Below are 17,288 nucleotides of genomic sequence, written 5' to 3'. Positions count from 1 at the left end.
AAAATGCACATCCCAAAGCCTTACCTCTGATTTAATGAAGCAGATCACTGAACATGGGGTGAGACAGAGGGTGAGACAGGTGGAGAGCAAGGATTGAGCTGTGTTTTTAATAAGCATACCAGGTGATTCTGATGTCTGCCTAGGTACAGAAACCACAAACCTTGACAGCATTATTTTCTTTTTTTAAAATTTTTTTTCAAGTACAATTTTCCCTCTATTCCTTTTTTTTTTAATTTCCCCAATACATTATTATTTTTTTTCTACTGTACACCATGGTGACCCAGTTACACATACATGTATACCTTCTTTTTCCTCACATTATCAGGCTCCATCATAAGTGGCTAGACATAGTTCTCAGTGCTACACAGCAGGATCTCATTGTTAATCCATTCCACAGGAAATAGTCTGCATATAAAAACAAAAACAAAATCATGCCATTTGCAGCAACATGGATGGAACTAGAGACTCTCATGCTGAGTAAAATAAGTCAGAAAGAGAAAGAGTCCATATGATATCACATATCTGGAATCTAATATATGGCACAAATGAACCTTTCCACAGAAAAGAAAATCATGGACTTGGAGAATAGACTTGTGTGTGCCACAGGGGAGGGGGAGGAGTGGGATGTACTGGGAGCTTGGGGTTAATAGATGCAGACACCATATTTTTAAATGAAGAAGGGCTATCTGTGTCAACTCTGATTATCCTATTAAGTTGTGTGGTGCAGGGATCTTTCCTGGACCTCATGGTACTCATTGTCTGTATCGAGTTGAAAAGTGGAAGAGAGACACTTCCTGTGTCGTGGGTCCCGACTCTGTTACCTGGATGCGGAACAGACAAGCAGAAGTGCTTGGGTGTGACCTGAAACAAGGAAGGGAAAAGCAGGGATGCCCAGAAGGTTGTAGGCTCCTCAGCTGACTCTGTGGCTTTACTCCTTCCTCCAGAAGGCTTTCTTTTCAGACTGAAAGTGATGCCTTGTCTGGCGAGAAGGGTGGGAAGCCTTGCAGCACGGAAAGAGGAGGACTTAGTCTTTTAAACCAAATGCGAACATCTGCAGAGAATTAGGGGAGATTCTCTAGGAAAGGATCAAAATGGCCAGAGCATCAGAAAACAAACAGCCTCCCCCTAAATAAATAAATAAATAAATAAATAAATAAAACAAGTTCAATGAGACACAAGCCCCACATGGTGGTGTAGGGAAGAAAAATCAACCCTTTAAATACTGGCTAGAAAACAAGTAGGTTTGAACGGCGACATCAGTAACGATGAACATTTATGTACGGGTGCCGGTCTAAGCAAGAGACTTGGTTTTTGTCTTTGTCTTTTTGAGATGTGTTCATCCTCACAAAACTCCCTAGAAGGTAGATGTTGCTTTTCTTCATTTTCTTACAGTTGGAAAAGCGGCAGCGTGTGTCGTTCCCAAGACTATACAGCTACCATGGGCAGGACTAGGACTTGTACCCAAGCATCCTCACGCGCGAGTCCACTTTCCACCACTATTTCCTGTCTCGCACGCTCCGAGCATCACTTATGTTCGTATATATCAGCAGTCAGAGGCGTCATCTGCGATCTGTGTGGTGCTACGTGGCTCGTGAGCTTTGAAATTGCCATGTGCACAACGCCACACCGTTGCCCATTTTTTGTGACTCCTTGGGGGATATACAAAATGTGGAGAGTAGCACATCATTGACACTTAGGAATGGTCATGTGAAAAAACATAATTATAGTTAATAAAATAGTAAATTAATGTGACTGAATCTGAGTCGTTTAAAATATGTACAGGAAAAAGGCTGGATCCTTTAGAGGTACAGCTTTCAAGTTAAATACACTGTTTACGTTTGGGATTTTGAGCACGAGCTACCCATTCTCCTACTTGGCGCTGTAATAACCCTTTCTCTTCTCCAAACCCTTCTCTCCCCCTCAAAAAAGTTTGAATCCTGCCATTTCCTAGCTATGTCATCGTAGGTTTGGCCCAAGATTGGGTCTCTTATTCCGTAACAAGGCTCTAAGTATATTAACTACAGTATGGTATTATGTCGACAGAATTAAACAAGATGATGCATGTAAAGGACTTACCACATTGATTGTCATATGGTTCAGTAATCAGCAACTCTCAGAGGCTACTATTTTTTTAAAAAAAGGTGGCTGTCACATTTACTAAATTTGCACATAAACAAACTGAAATTGCACATACCCTGGTACTGCTAAGTAGCTTACCACCTAAGCGAAAATTAGTAGTTACCTTCTCATGTCTTCCTTTCAGAAAATAATCTGCATTCAACTAACACAAGAGACCAAGACATTACAGTAAAGTGATCAATGCTACTTGTATCTCCAAAGGCAAGAGAGAGATAGGAAGAAGGAAGGAAGAAAAATGCTTGGCTTTTTGGCAGGAAGTAAAAGCATACTGCAAACAGCCATAAAAATACTTTTCCTACTAAGTTAATGATTTATATTCTGCTCTAAACCAAAGACTAACAAGTTATATATAAAGATACCCTCCTTAAAATGGAGTGACTCGTGCTTCTTTTTTTTTTTAGCAATTACCTGAGTCATTTTGGTCAGTGGTGATCTAGAAGCTGCTGAAGGCTCCCACGAAGGCACCCTTTCTGCGTCCCTTGGTTGCTGGAGTTAGTTCCATGTGTTGCGGTGGGACTTTTACCTGAAGCAGGGGGACCCCATGTAGTTTCATGAGATCCCATCTGCCCATGCATTCATTTTTTCCCTCCAGTTTTGTTGAGATTTAATTGACATACAGCTCTGTATAAGCCTAATGTGTACTGCATAGTAATTTGACTTAAATGAAATGATTATCACAGTAAATTTAGGGAACATCTTTCTATAGGTACAGAGTTAAAGAAATAGAGAGTTCCCTGGTAGCTCAGTGAGCTAAGGATCCAACACTGTCATTGCTGTGGCTCTGGTCACTGCTCTGGCACAGGTTTGATCCTTGGCCTGGGAACTTGCATCTACTTTGGCAGCCAAAAAAAATGCAATAGAATTAAAGAAATGAAAAAGAAATTTTTCTTATGATAAGAACCCTTAGGATTTACTCTCTTTGCACCTTTAATATATAACATACAATCACGTTATTTATATTCATCATATTTACATAACATTTTAATATTTACACCTGGAAGTTTGTACCTTCTGACTGTCTTCATCCAGTACCCCTTCCTCCGACCCCCGCCCTGGTAACCACAAATCTGATCACTTTCTGTGAGTTTGGTTGATTGATCGGTTGGTTTTGAGGTATCAAGGACCAACAACGTTCTATTTGTTCCTGTAACGTGACCTTGTGATTCCATATTTCTATCCATTCAAAATGATCACCACGGCAAGTCTCGTTAGTGTCTGTCCCTGTACAAAGATACTCATGGCTGTTGACCGTATTCCCCACACGGTACATTTCATACCCATGACTAGTTTGTTTTGTGGCTGGAAGTCTGGCTCATAGTCGCCTTCACATGTTTCTTTCCTCCAGGCGTATATGTTTATTCTACTCGGTCGTGTACCATTAATTCTCCCACAGTAGACGTTTACATAGGAAGGCAGAGGAAAGAAAATGAGAGGAGTACACAACCAGCTATCACCAGGTTGATATATCCAGGTGACAATGACCCGTGGAAACCCCTCCTCTTCTGAGGAGAGACGGATTAGAGAAGGATGTGACAGAACCAGCCCTGCCCATTTTGAAGTTAGGAGGCCAGACAGAAAAGAGGTGAACCTGATTCTTCATCCATGATTCTACACTATCTACTGTAGTGTGTTGCTTTGTTTGGTTTTGGTCTCCCCTTCAGCATACGAAGTTCCCTGGCCAGGGACTGAATCTGAACCACAGCTGCGACCGACACCACAGCCTTGAACCCATTGGGCTGGGCTGGAAATCAAACCCATGCCACTGCAGTGACCCGAGCCACGGCAGCTGGATTCCTAACCCATTGTGACACAGCAAGAACTCCTGTAGTTCTTTTTTCACAAATTTTTAAAAATTTAATTTCTTTTTTCTCAATCCTTTTTTTACAATTTTTAATGTAGTTGATTTACAATGTTCTGTCCATTTCTGCAGCACAGCATAGTGACCCAGCCAGACATCCATATACATTCTTTTTTTCACATTATCCTCCATCATGTTCCATCACAGCTGATCATATATAGTCCCTTGTGCTACACAGCAGAATCTCATTGCTTATCCACTCCAAATGCAATAGTTTACCTCTACTAACCTCAAACTCCCGGTCCCTCCCCCTTCCTCTTGGCAACCATAAGTCTCTTCTCCAAGTCCATGAGTTTGTTTCTTTTCTCTAGATAGATTCTTTTGTGGTGTATATTAGATTTCAGATATAAATTATATCATATGGTATTTGTCTTTCTCCTTCTGACTTACTTCACTTAGTATGAGAGTCTCTAGTTCCAACCATGTTGCTGCAAATGGCATTAGTTTGTTCTTTTTTGTGGCTGAGTAGTATTCCATTGTGTATATGTACCACATCTTCTTAATCCATTCATCTGTTGATGGATGTTGAGGTTGTTTCCATGTCTTGGCTATTGTGAATAGTGCTGCAGTGAACATACAGGTGCATGTATCTTTTTCAAGGGAAGTTTTGTCTGGATATATGCCCAGGAGTGGGACTGCTGGACCATATGGTAGCTCTATATTTAGTTTTCTGAGGAACCTCCATACTGTTTTCCATAGTGGTTGTGCCTGTTTACATTCCCACCAACACTGCAGGAGGGTTCCCTCTTCTCCACACCCTCTCCAGCATTTGGTATTCATAGACTTACTAATGATGGCCATTCTGACTGGTGTGAGGTGGTACCTCGATGTAGTTTTGATTTGCATTTCTCTAATAATCAGTGATTTGAGCATTTTTTCATGTTCCTGTTGGCCATCTGTATGTCTGTTTAGGTCTTCTGTCCATTTTTCAATTGGGCTGTTTGTTTTTTTGCTGTTGAGTGGTATGAGTTGTTTATATATTTTGGAGATTAAGCCCTTTTCAGTTGCATCATTTGAAATTACTTTCTCCCATTCCATAGATTCTTTTTTTTTTTTTCCTTTGCTGTGCAAAAGCTTTTAAATTTGATTAGGTTCCATTAGTTTAATTTTGTTTTCATTTCTATTGCTTTGGGAGACTGACATAAGAAAACATTGGTGTGGTTTATGTCAGAGAATGTTTTGCCTATGTTCTCTTCTAGGAGTTTTATAGTATCTTGTCTTATGTTTAAATCTTTAAGCAATTTTGAGTTTATTCTTGTGCATGGTGGGAGGGTGTGTTCTAGTTTCACTGATTTACATGCAGCTGCCCAGTTTTCCCAGCACCACTTGCTGAAGAGATTGTCTTTTTCCTATTTTATATTCTTGCCTCCTTTGTCAAAGATTAATTGACCGCAGGTGTCTGGGTTTATTCTGGGATCTCCCTTCTGTTCCACTGGTCTGTATGTCTGTTTTTGAACCAGTACCACACTTGCTTTGTTGCTGAAGCTTTGTAGTGTTGTCTGAAGTCTGGGGGAGTTATGATTTACAACGTTTTGTCTACTTCTACTGTACAGCAGAGTGACCCAGTTACGCATATTCATTTAATATTCACTCTTTTTCTCATAATATCTTCCGTCATGTTCTATCTCAAGAGATTGGATGTAGTTCCCTGTGCGATATGGCAGGATCTCATTGCTCCTATGGTTAATTTTTAATGAAACCTCTCTAGCGTCAACCCTGAATTCTAGAACTTGATGGCTCGATATTGGCACTTCTTGTCCAGTAATATAAATCATGATAACAGAGCGTAATAATGTATTGTTCTGATCCTAAAAAAAAATTAACAAGACATGCTGTATTAGAAAAACTACCACAGTTGGTTAGTTTCACATTCTCCATTGAAATATGCAAATATTTATTTCTTACTACATTTACATTTTTAAAAACCATGCTTGGATTTTGGTAGTGGGTCCTGGAACCTATCCCCTGAAGACACGGAGAAACAACTATACTTTCTCTCCTCCTTTATCTAGTCAACACCTGCTCACTCATCCTTCAGATCCCATCTTGCTTGTGATTCCTTTAGGGAAATCTTCTTAGATGTCCCTCTTAGTCAAATTTTATATGCATGGGGGGAGCTTTTTTGTTTTTAAATGACTGTTTCTCTCCTTTATTGTATATAAAGTTCGTGAGGGCAGAGACCATAATATTTTCTTTATTCTTGTATCCTAAATACCTTGACAGTCTCTAGCACATAGTTGAAGATCAATAAATACTTTTTTAATAGTAGTGATGATATTATATAAGGAAGAGGATATCTTGTTTTACAGTTCAAGAATTACATTTGACATCCATCATTTTATGTAATATTTAGGACAGCCTTGCAAAATAGATACTCTTACACCTCTCCAAACATTAATATCCTAATACAAAAAATTAGCAAGCAATAGCATCTACTATTAGAAAATATTTTCTAAGTAAAGAGTGCAGTACCTGGTGCCCTACAGTGTAGTCCCATAGAAAGGATCATTAAAAGCCAAGTTCTCAGATGTGCTGCCCTCTTCCTGGACCACATTTCCCACAGTACCATCGACTCGGTCACGTCCGTTTGTCCTTCCCATCTCAGTTTAAAATGAGAGACTCAGGAAAGCCTCTCCTGATCCTCTGGCTCTGGTTAAGTTTTATTCAGTATTACTTGTCTTCTTCACTAGGATTCTTAGAGACCCATTATCTCATCTATACCATGGGAGTGGTAATAATAACTATCATTTATCAGAGACTTTACGATAAGTTGTATGTAAGGGTTGGCAGATTGAAAGCTGTTGGGAATGGCCCTTAGGATCCCAGATGCTGTAGCTGGTTGGATGCAGTGCCCTTGACCAAGAAAGGCGTATATGGAAATCAGGACTAACCAGAGTGGCTCCCTGGTGATTTTAATAACTAGGGAATAGAATTTAGCTACAGTTTTGCTAATCAGTATGCCTCTAGTTATGTGGTGCGTTAAGGATCTAAACCACCGTCTAGGAGACAGGAAACCCTAAAGAACAGCGAACGTAAGTAGCCTGTCCGTGATCTCGACGCATGTGTGCTAAGTGTCTTCCGTGAGCCAGACACGCTGGGGCAGGTGTGTGGATACTAGAGTCGGAAGCGGCATCACTGTGTTCATGGACTTGGTGTCTGGTGGCCTGTAGCGGAGTCTCAGAAGTGATGGCTCTGATCCCTGTGTTACAGAGGAGGAACCGAACCTCAGTGCTGATCAGCAGCCAGTTCAAATGAACGCCTGAGCTTCTGTAATATCCAAAGGCCCTTCCAATCAAAGATGAATTATATTATATACAGCTTTTTTTTTTTTTTTAATCTTCAGTCTTTTTATGGCTGCACCCACAGCACATGGAGGTTCCCAGGCTAGGGGTCGAATTGGAGCTATAGCGGCCGGCTTACCCCCACAGCCATAGCAGGATCTGAGCTGCATCTACAACCTACACCACAGCTCATGGCAACACCGGATCCCTAATCCACTGAGCGAGGCCAGGGATCGAACCCGCGTCCTCATGGATCCTAGTCGGGTTTGTTAACCACTGAGCCATGACGGGAAGTCTGTATGTACAGTTTTCAAGTGTACTGACATTGAGGTCATTGAAAATTGGTCATCTGTGGTGGCCCATGGGATAATGCCTCTGTTACTCAGAATGCTAATTTGGATAAATCTAGCTCTGCTGTAGAAACCATAGCTTCTTTTACAACACTCAATCTGCAGTAATTTAACATTCTGGGAGACTGCCCATAAGTCTATTTACTTTTTAAAACCAACATGGTTTTACTCAAATAATGGGCTTTACATCATTCCTGACAGGCAGAAATGATGCGTATGTGCTTTGAAACAGAATCTAGGATTTGTCTCTGACATGTATAAATTGAAAGTTTGCAAGTAAAACCCTTTTTATGTTTACCTATTTATATATAAACACACACTATATGTATATGTGTTTGTGTGTGTCACACACACATGCAATTTAAGGCATCTTTTTTTTATATAATTTTTTTTCATTATAGCTGGTTTGCTGTGTTCTGTCAATTTTCTCCTGTACAGCGTGGTGGCCCAGTTACGCATACATGTACAGATTCTTTTTTCTCACATTATCATGCTCCATCATAAGTGACTAGATATAGTTCCCAGTGCTACACAGCAGGATCTCTTTTTTAGTTTTTAACATCAGTTTTCTTCAATACCAGGGATTATGGGAGTATTTCAGTTGTAACTAATCATCTCAGTGGGGTACACACCTGAATATGGTCCATTTTTACAAAACAGGGCTTTCACTTATTTCCCTCTCTTATCCTGTGGTTAAATCTTAGGTTGGTTCCCCACTTTTTTTTTTAGTCACTTCCAGTTGTTGAAAGTCTTGTCTACTTTAGAATTCAGTCTCAGATTCTGCTTCATCTCCTTCCTCTCTTACCCCCGGTGGTGAAAGAGGTTTGCAGTCTGGCTCTAAGACGTCTCTCTCCTGCCCTCTCCAAGGTCCAGCTCTTCTGGAGGGCAGGGAAGAGGGAGAGGGAGAGTGGCCTGTGCCTTCACCCCAGGGCAGCGGTAGCCCTCTCTCTGGTGGCTGATACTGTTTTCCTGGCTATAACTAACCAGCTCTTGATGTGTTTTCTATGAGAGATGATGGCCACTTGGGGGGATGTATGTGTGGGTTCTTCAGAAGCGGTGCAGGTCTTGCCCACTGCTGCCTGGCTGGGGCCCAGACTCTTCCGCTGACACACTGGATCGCCTCATTGGTGGTACCAGCCTCCGCTTCTGGCTGGGAAGGAAGTTCCTGCCCCAGATTCTGCCATGACATTCCTCTGCAGTGTTCTGCCCAGATTGACAAAGGAGGACGAGCAGTAGGTGAGCAATGGAATGTGACTCTCTCTGAGCCAGCGCCACCAGTCTCTCTGCTTTTTGGTACCTTCTCTGCCTTCCAGCAAGAAGCTGAGGGTGGTACTCTCCTCGCAACCACCGCACATCCTTCTTACTGGTTCTCTTCTGTGATGCAGTTACCTTTCATCTCAGTCGAATCTAGTCTTTGGGAGCAAAGTGGCTCTGCAAATATGAAGTCCAGCTCTCTCTGACTTGCATCTATGGCAGGAATTTCTTGAAATCTCTTGTCTCTGTGTCTTGGACTGGAAGCATCCTTAAGGGACCATGTGCCTCCTCTTCCACCACTTTGGATCTTGGTGCCCAGTCCTGGGGTGCCAGCAAAATCCAGAAGTAGTATCTTTACATTATAGAAGGGGAAATTGACTTGAAGAAGCTAAATGACTTGTCCCCGGGCATACAGTAAGACAGTGGAGAGGCCCTTTACTCCATCCATGTCATTCAGACTCTAAAGGCTGTGTCCCTAGGCAGCACATGATCACATGTCCTCTGTGCCAGTCTCCAGCTTTTATTGGAAAGTGTTTTATGTCCTAAACTTCTACCCAAATGAAAACCCAGACAAGTGGACCTAAAGAGATATAGTTCTAGGAGTCATGACTGGCACAGCCCAGGGAAATGCCTTTTCAGGGTATGTCTGGGGCCAAACAGGGAAGCTGAGTGTCAGAATTCCCAGGGAATATCCTCAGGTCGAGACCTTGGGGGTAGACTGCCATTAACTACAGTTGTTGGAATCATGACATAAAACTAAGTCACTGAAGGCATAGACAGATCTGCTTTTTTTTTTTTTTTTTTTTTAAGGGCAACACCCATGGCATATGGAGGTTCCCAGGCTAGGGGTCGAATCAGAGCTGCAGCTGCCAGCCTACACCACAGCCACAGCAATGCTAGATCCGAGCCACATCTGTGACCTACACCACAACTCATGGCAGTGCCTGATCCTTAACCCACTGAGCGAGGCCAGAGTTTGGACCTGCATCGTCATGGATCCTAGTCAGGTTTGTTACCTCTGAGCCATGGTGGGAACTCCTTTTTTTTGGCCACACCTGTGGCATGCAGAAGTTCCCAAGCCCCAGGGATCCTGTGCCACAGCAGCAACACCTGAGACATTACAGTGACAATGCTGGATCCCCTGAGCCATGTGGGAACTCTCAGCCCTGCTTTTAAAAATGTATCTTAAATTGCTATCTGGGGACATGCTGATTCACTTGAGCTTCTGAAGCCATTGCCTTAGAAGGCCCCAGAAAAATGGCAGGAATAAATAATAGCTAATATTTCAGGCGACTTAGCACAAGACAGGAACTGCTACTCTTTTACATGTATTACATTGCAACAACCTTTAAAACCTTGTCTAATTTGAAATTCAGTCTCAGACTCTGCTTCTAATTTCTCATATTATTATTATTATTATTATTATTATTTTGCCTTTTTGTCTTTTTAGGGCAACACCCATGGCATATGGAGGTTCCCAGGCAAGGGGTCGAATCAGAACTGCAGCCACCAGCCTGCACTAGAGCCACAGCCACAGCAACAGCAATGCAGGATCTGAGCCGCATCTGCGACCTATACCACAGCTCATGGAAGCGCTGGATCCTTAACCCAGTGAGCGGGGCCAGGGATCAAACCCGTGTCCTCATGGATGCTAGTTGGGTTCGTTAACTTCTGAGCCACAGCGGGACCGCATAATTCTCATTTTAAATGAAAGAAATTAAGTGCAGAGATTTTCTTTTATAACTTACACAAGATGATACAACTCAAAGAGGTGGTAAAGAATAAAAAATACCTTTTCTTTAAAAAGAAGAGTTTGTGTTTTACTCTGTTTCAGCTGTTGACAGAAATGATGATTAAAGAATTTCTCCTTGTGTTTTACAGACTAACCGAAAACACGGATAAGACCCCAGAAAAGCAAATGCTTCTAAACCTTCAAGATGGCAGAAATGTTTACAGCAGAGGAAGGGAGATCAAAAGCTGAGAACTACCCTGTAGCCAGGACTACAACCGTGTATTTTAAAGCCATTTTTCAAGGTTTCTTACTTGACAGTTCCTACATGACCCTGTTGAAAATCTACAATATATGCTGCATTTAATGAAACATGTATATGTCAAACCAGAAGGAGAAGAACTATAAACATGTATTGTGTAAAGAAAACAATTCAGCAATGGAAACACTTTCAGCAGATCAAGCAAAGATGTGTCTAGGGCATGGAACCAAAGTTACAAAGAAACATTCTACCCCTGCTGTGCAGGGGGGGTCATTTTAATGTAACACCACACCCCATGAAAACACTAGACCTGAAATAAACATCATTTTAAAAAAATCAAAACAACAACAACAGCAACAGGAAAAATGAGGGTGGGTGGGCTTGAAGCACGAGGAATACCTATGAGGAGCTATTTACAATAAAATGTTTCCTTTGAAAAGTCTGGTTTCTTACTACAGGGATTTGCTTTTCTGTCTTTATTATTGTTTAAAACTCAGGAACAGAGACATCTGCAATGAGAGGGAGAAGAAAAGCAGCGTCCGCTTTGGTTTTCTGCCAGCGGTGGAGCTTGTGGAAGGCGGTCCACACCGGACAGTTGCGAAGTGGATCACGGGGGACCCTGACTAAACTGGCACCCGAGGAAGGACCCAGGCGCACGGAACGTAAGAAGCAAAAGCAGACGCGGCTGCTTTCTTGGCCTTTTGTCGCATCTGAGGTCCTCCAGGAACAGCGCCCTGCTCATTCATAGCGAAAACCAAGAAGATCCGTGCTCTTGACCTCCGAGTCCCAGACTTAGTTGGAATGCTGACAACTGCAGGGCCAGAGAGCGCCTCTGAATCTTTCCACCTCCCAAATCCTGGTCTTCACATGGCTGTTAAAGATTGCCGGCAAATACCGTTATATAATTTGATACACAGTAGAGGTGATATGTAGACTTCGTACCAACCGTTGAGTTGGCCACAGATGTGAATATTAAAGGAAATTACCATTATTTTTAGAAGTATCTTGATATGCTTAAAGCACTCTGACCTCTTGTCATTTAGAGACTGAGAACTTTTTTTTTCCCCCAGAGATCTGACAGCAACAAGGTAGCTTTACTTTTTTATATAAAAGTAATATTGTGTTACTGAAAAGGTCATTTTCTACCAGAGACATTAGAAGACTGGTACTTTTCCTAAGTTATGTAATACTGAGTCTCAGATTCAGCTCTGAGAGCGAATAAATGTTCCTGAAAAGCTAATTTTAGCCTCATTTACTGTAGATAACAAAACAGCCTCAATTTTTCAAATTGCCAAGGTTTTATTTATAGGGCTAACATTCCCATGCATTATGAATGTGTGTAGGGAGCCAGAAACCCTTTCTACGAAATGCTACACAAATCCTTCCATATGTGGGTTCAGTGTCATCTTCAATTTTAGCGCTGGCATTTTCAAAGCCAGAATGGTAACGAGAATATACAAGAAAAGCTACACTGCAGGTGTCTCAGTTTTCGTTCTTCTGTTTACTACTGACCCAGGTATCTTTGGCCCAGTCACTGAACCTCTCTCTGTGCCTCAGTTTCCTCAACTGCAAAATGAGGTTAAAATGCTTTTTCATAGTTTGTGTTTTTTTTTTCTTTCAATTCCGGAACAAGAGGTGCTTAAATAGCACAAAGTGCTTTGTAATTATAATGACTGCTCTCTCTGACTTTCTTGCATTGTTGAAAAAGAGAGTCCCCTGGGAATACACTTGTGCTTCAGTTTGGTTCAGTCTAAGCGCTGCATCGCTGAAGCTTTCCCTTCAGACTTCCCGGGGCGTTACTAGCAATAAACATTGAGGAATCCAGAACCAGGAACCAGGATCTCTAATCACCTAAGGTAAACAGGTCATCTCATGCTGTTACTCGGGATAGAAGAATGTGTCCTTTCAGTGATGAGTATCTCCTAGCTCTTCTTACTGCATCTGCATGCCATGAGACAAAACTCCACTTTTATCACAGGGAGCTAGCTGTGAAATGAAGACTTGGAGTGAACTGACAGTGTCATGTAATTGGTCTGATTATCCCTTTCATTGGGGGGGGGGGAGAGGTCTGGTGAGATGTCCTATGGAGCATATCCAAAATAACCATCCTTCTGCTGGATTCTTTGCTCAACTGGGTAGAGTCCATACTATATATGAATAGTACATTCTTTGCGCAGGCCACGTGACAGAGGGCACCACTGCAGTTTGTGACCCAACCCTTTTAAATCCGAGTCCAAACAAGATGGAAGAGAATGAATTACTCTCCCGTGTCTTAGACTACATTTCTCTTCCACCAGCCATCCCAGGGTGCAGCAGAGCAAAGGAAAACCCTCTCTGCTCCACCAAACCAACTTTCCTCTCCGTCTCCCTTTCTCCACCAGGAACTTGTTGGCTTCCTTTACAGCCAAGCACTGAGTATGGTTTGAATGATCAGAATCTTTATTAAAATAATGTACTTTAATCAGGTACCTTATCTTCTATAAATCTGATTTTATCATGTATGTACAAAACCATACAAAAGCAATGCTCTGAGGATGACCATCTAAGCAGCTTAAGGTGTGTTTAGGGAAAATGTGGGAAAGAGGTGGGGGGAGTCTTTCTTGTTGCTTAAGATCCAGGAGATTAGCAAATCCTCTAAAATTTTAGGCTAAAAGACGGTATTTGTACCATATCACACTCATGGTCCTCAAAACGAACACATCTTTGGACAAAGCTCAGTATGTTGATAGGTACATCTCTGTTACTCATTTCCACAATTACAAAAAATAGCAAAATTGTACATGTATGTTCCAACCATGCATGGGTCCGTGGAAATGGACCTTATCTAAATGAAGGCTCCCTTTGCATATTATGTTCAGCAAGAGGAGAATGCCCCCAAAATGGAGAGATTGACTGTGGCTCCACTTCTTACAGAGATCAGACCCAGTAACTCTGATCTCTAACTGCTGCTTTAATTTCTTTATCTTGACTATTCTGACATATTCGGCCAGTTAAGCTAGTAGCAATCAGAACAGCATTCATTTTCTTTTGCTTAACAAAGTATTCATCTTTTGGAAAATCAGCGTAACTGACAATATTAAAAAATAGTTTGAAATAAAATTAGCACTGCTATTCAGGACAGGAAAATTTTCATGGAAAAGGAAAAAAAATGAAGACTATAAAACTCAAAGCATCTATTGCTAAAGTGACTTTTTAAAAAATGCCATCCACGTTTTGTTTTAGGTAACACTAGAATTTGCTAAAAATAACTATCAAATCCCTTTTGTGTCGTATAAAATTTTGCCAATAGTGAGGTTTTAGGGATGAACAAATTAATTTTGCTCTGATTTTTCTTCCATTCATTAAAAAACTACTTAACATAGATGGTATGGTTCTTCAGGATGGAAAGGTGGGGTAGAGGGGCTCATGGATTATCCGTAGAAAGAGGACAGATGCTCTTCCAGTAGGAATAGAAGAGTTAAAGTTTTGCCAAATCATTTTTTGCTACCGTTATTTCATTTCCACCTACTGTGGTCATTTTCAGTTTAAAATCAGTCTTTGGCACGCTTGTTCCTTTTTGCCTCTTTATTGTCAACTTTTACTCTAAACCCGTTAAGTAATTCACATGTTCAGTGTCTTCAGTGTCATTCATAAGTTTGTTTTAACATGAAGCATGTCTTTTTCACCTGACCGGGACTTCATGGAAACTGTAAAATAGTATTTACCAGTTTTGTGTTGATGTTTCAGTAACTGGATCGTATGTGTCATATTACATCAAAGTGCATGGGCAGCATCGACATTTTGTCTTTAAAATAATTGCATTTTTTGATCTGTCAAGAGCGGTGCAGTATATACGAAGACACATATGACTCCGTCTATGTATATATTTGCCATATGGAAAAACTCACCTTGAGAGATGAGTAATCAAAGCAAACCTTAGGTGATCGTTTGTGTCGTGGATGGCCTGAGGCTCCCCTTAAGAGAACACCCACCTTCTAAGGGGTAAGCGGTCACAAGGTCTTGAGGGACCAAAGCTTCTCTTCTGTTCACCTCCCTTGTCATTTCTGTATTTTAGGTCGTCCTGAGACGGAATCTCAGGCAGAGTGACGGGAGGATGCAAACATAACAGAAGCGGGTGTTGATCCCTGTGATCCCAGTTCAGTCCTGGGCAGAGCACGTTCCCATTCCTCTGCTGCCTTTAGATCGACAGTTTAGTTCTTCCTAAATAAATCTGTTGTTGAGTCCAAGGCCAATGTTTAATCAAAATTACTGATGATGTACTTCAAGGGGCAATGCGGCCAAAACAGAAGGCTTATAATTTGCTGTATTCAACCCAGAATATCACACTCAGAGGGACAGGTGGTTGATGGAGTGAAGTTCCCAGTTTTTATTTTTGGGCTTCTGCATCGAGGTCTTTGTCCCCATGCTTCTATTTCCATCTTCTGGAGGGCCGGTGTGGTGTAGATAAACAACTCTGAGTCCAAATTTGCCTGCAGTCCAGCCTCCGCAGGCTGACTGTCGTGTGGGTGATGCAGTTTCCCAGAAGCAGATCCCAGCCTCCATTGATAACGGCAACCCCTTATACCCAATGGATGACTCACGAAATGTGCCTATTTCCCCCATTAACCACAATAACGTCCCACCATGAGGCAGATCAAAATCCACACGCTTTTATAAATATGTGATGTAGGGATATCCACATATACTCTGTGTATACGATGCTGGTGTGAGCACTCACCGAGTGTGTACTTCCGTCCTAGGACTGAGGACTTAGGGGTTTCTGATGCTGCTGGGTACGTCATGTTTTGTCTCACCTCTGCTATCTGTGCTCTTCCACACCTTGCCCACCTCTTCTCCCTTTTCTCCACCACCTGTCCCTTACTAGTTTTGCTGTTGACCGAGGCAAGATTTACTCATTGGCTTCCCAATTACCCAGACTCTAGGGATGCCAAGGATTTTCTGGCAAGAGCAACAGAATCCAGCACCATCTACAGTATAAATATTCATTTACCCAAAGTCCCATTTTTATCAGCTAAAAATTCCCATTCCAAAGACAGTTTATGCCTGTTCCAACCTTCAAGCTCCAACTCTGTGAGGACTCAAGAATAGACCAGTACACGGTAATATGCACAATTCCCCAGATGTCTCTGTACTCGAGCAGCCAGGGGGTCAGTTTCTCAGAGCTTTTATTCAATCACCTGCTTCGGTTGGGCTCCTTTCTCTTCATCTCACTAGCATGACTCCATATATTGCTTCAGTGTTTGTTTATTAATGGAAGAAAAATATAAATGAACTGCTTTTCACCAGAATGATCCTCCGAAGTACACCAAACATGTACACGTACTGTACGCATCACTGTAGAGACTGGAATCGGTTTATTGTATGTAAAGTTTTATGAATGGTTATTTTATAATTTATGTATTTAATATAGGAATCAATGAGCTCTGGTGTTTTAGTTTATATAAAAATAAAACAAACTGCATTTTGTAAAACTTTATCTTGCCTTGTCCGTAGGTTATTGTTTTGTTTGAACCTTAATCCACTTTGGAAAAATAGGGCAAGGGGGAGGAAGGTTTTCCATATAATGTCAGGGAACAAACTCTACATCAAGGATGATATGCAGGTTTCTCCTTGTCTCTCCGTTCTGAATTTTTTATTGTACCTGCCAGTAAAGTGGTGAGGAGTCCAAAGCAGAATTTGCGCTCATGGGGACAGAACCATGGTCTGCTCCAAACAGAGTTTGGGGAAGAATCTTGCCAGCTATTTGCTGTTCTTATTCTAGCTGTGACTTCGTTTCTTCTGTCCACCCACCTTTTTATCTACCTTTCCACCCACTAGATGTAACAAGTTAACAAGCATGTGTTACATGAGCACCCACTATGTACCCATCTCTATACTAACTTTGGTATGTATGAGTTTACCCTCAAAGAGCTTTCAGTCAAGGGCAGGAAACAACCCCCGTACACGTGAAACAAATAAGAACCAATGGGGCACAATGTGAGGTATAATTTTGTCACTATGGAGAGCAATAAAAAATAATATTAGCCTTTGGGGGTGGGCTTGAAAAATCCATGCTAAGAAGGGTTCTTTCAGTGGCAACCTCTTTAAGTAGCAAAAGGTATCACTCATCAGTTGAAGACAATGATCTGTTGCCCCCCGTTTCTAGGAGCCGGGTATCCTGTGCCAAGTCAGGTCCCGAAAACAGAGGATAAGTCACATCCCCAGCCCTCAAGACATCACACCTGTGTCACCGGATGAAGATGTAACAGCCGACTGAGTCTTCTTTGAGAGAGGTACCAAGCCCATGGGCATGCTGCGAAGTAGGCAGTTACTGCTATAGATTCTGTTTAATGTTACAGATGGAAATCTCTGATTTGATGAACTCCAGTTCTGGTGTAAAACTCCCATCTGCTAGCATGTCAACAGCTCAGCTACC

The 17,288-nt window shown here is 41.7% G+C and overlaps 1 protein-coding gene across 1 annotated transcript in view; it reads left to right on the top strand.

Annotated features, from left to right (window-relative positions):
- JAKMIP2 (janus kinase and microtubule interacting protein 2) overlaps positions 1-11,312 on the top strand; it is a 181,477-nt gene extending 170,165 nt beyond the window's left edge. Inside the window, 1 exon segment of the mRNA XM_021084964.1 lies at positions 10,764-11,312. The gene's annotated coding sequence lies outside the window, so the exon portion shown is untranslated.

The sequence above is a fragment of the Sus scrofa genome, chromosome 2 (assembly GCF_000003025.6).
Source record: "Sus scrofa isolate TJ Tabasco breed Duroc chromosome 2, Sscrofa11.1, whole genome shotgun sequence".
NCBI classification, from domain to species: Eukaryota; Metazoa; Chordata; class Mammalia; order Artiodactyla; family Suidae; genus Sus; species Sus scrofa.
The sequence above is the reverse complement of the archived record's forward strand: the minus strand, read 5'-3'. Positions and strand labels throughout refer to the sequence as shown.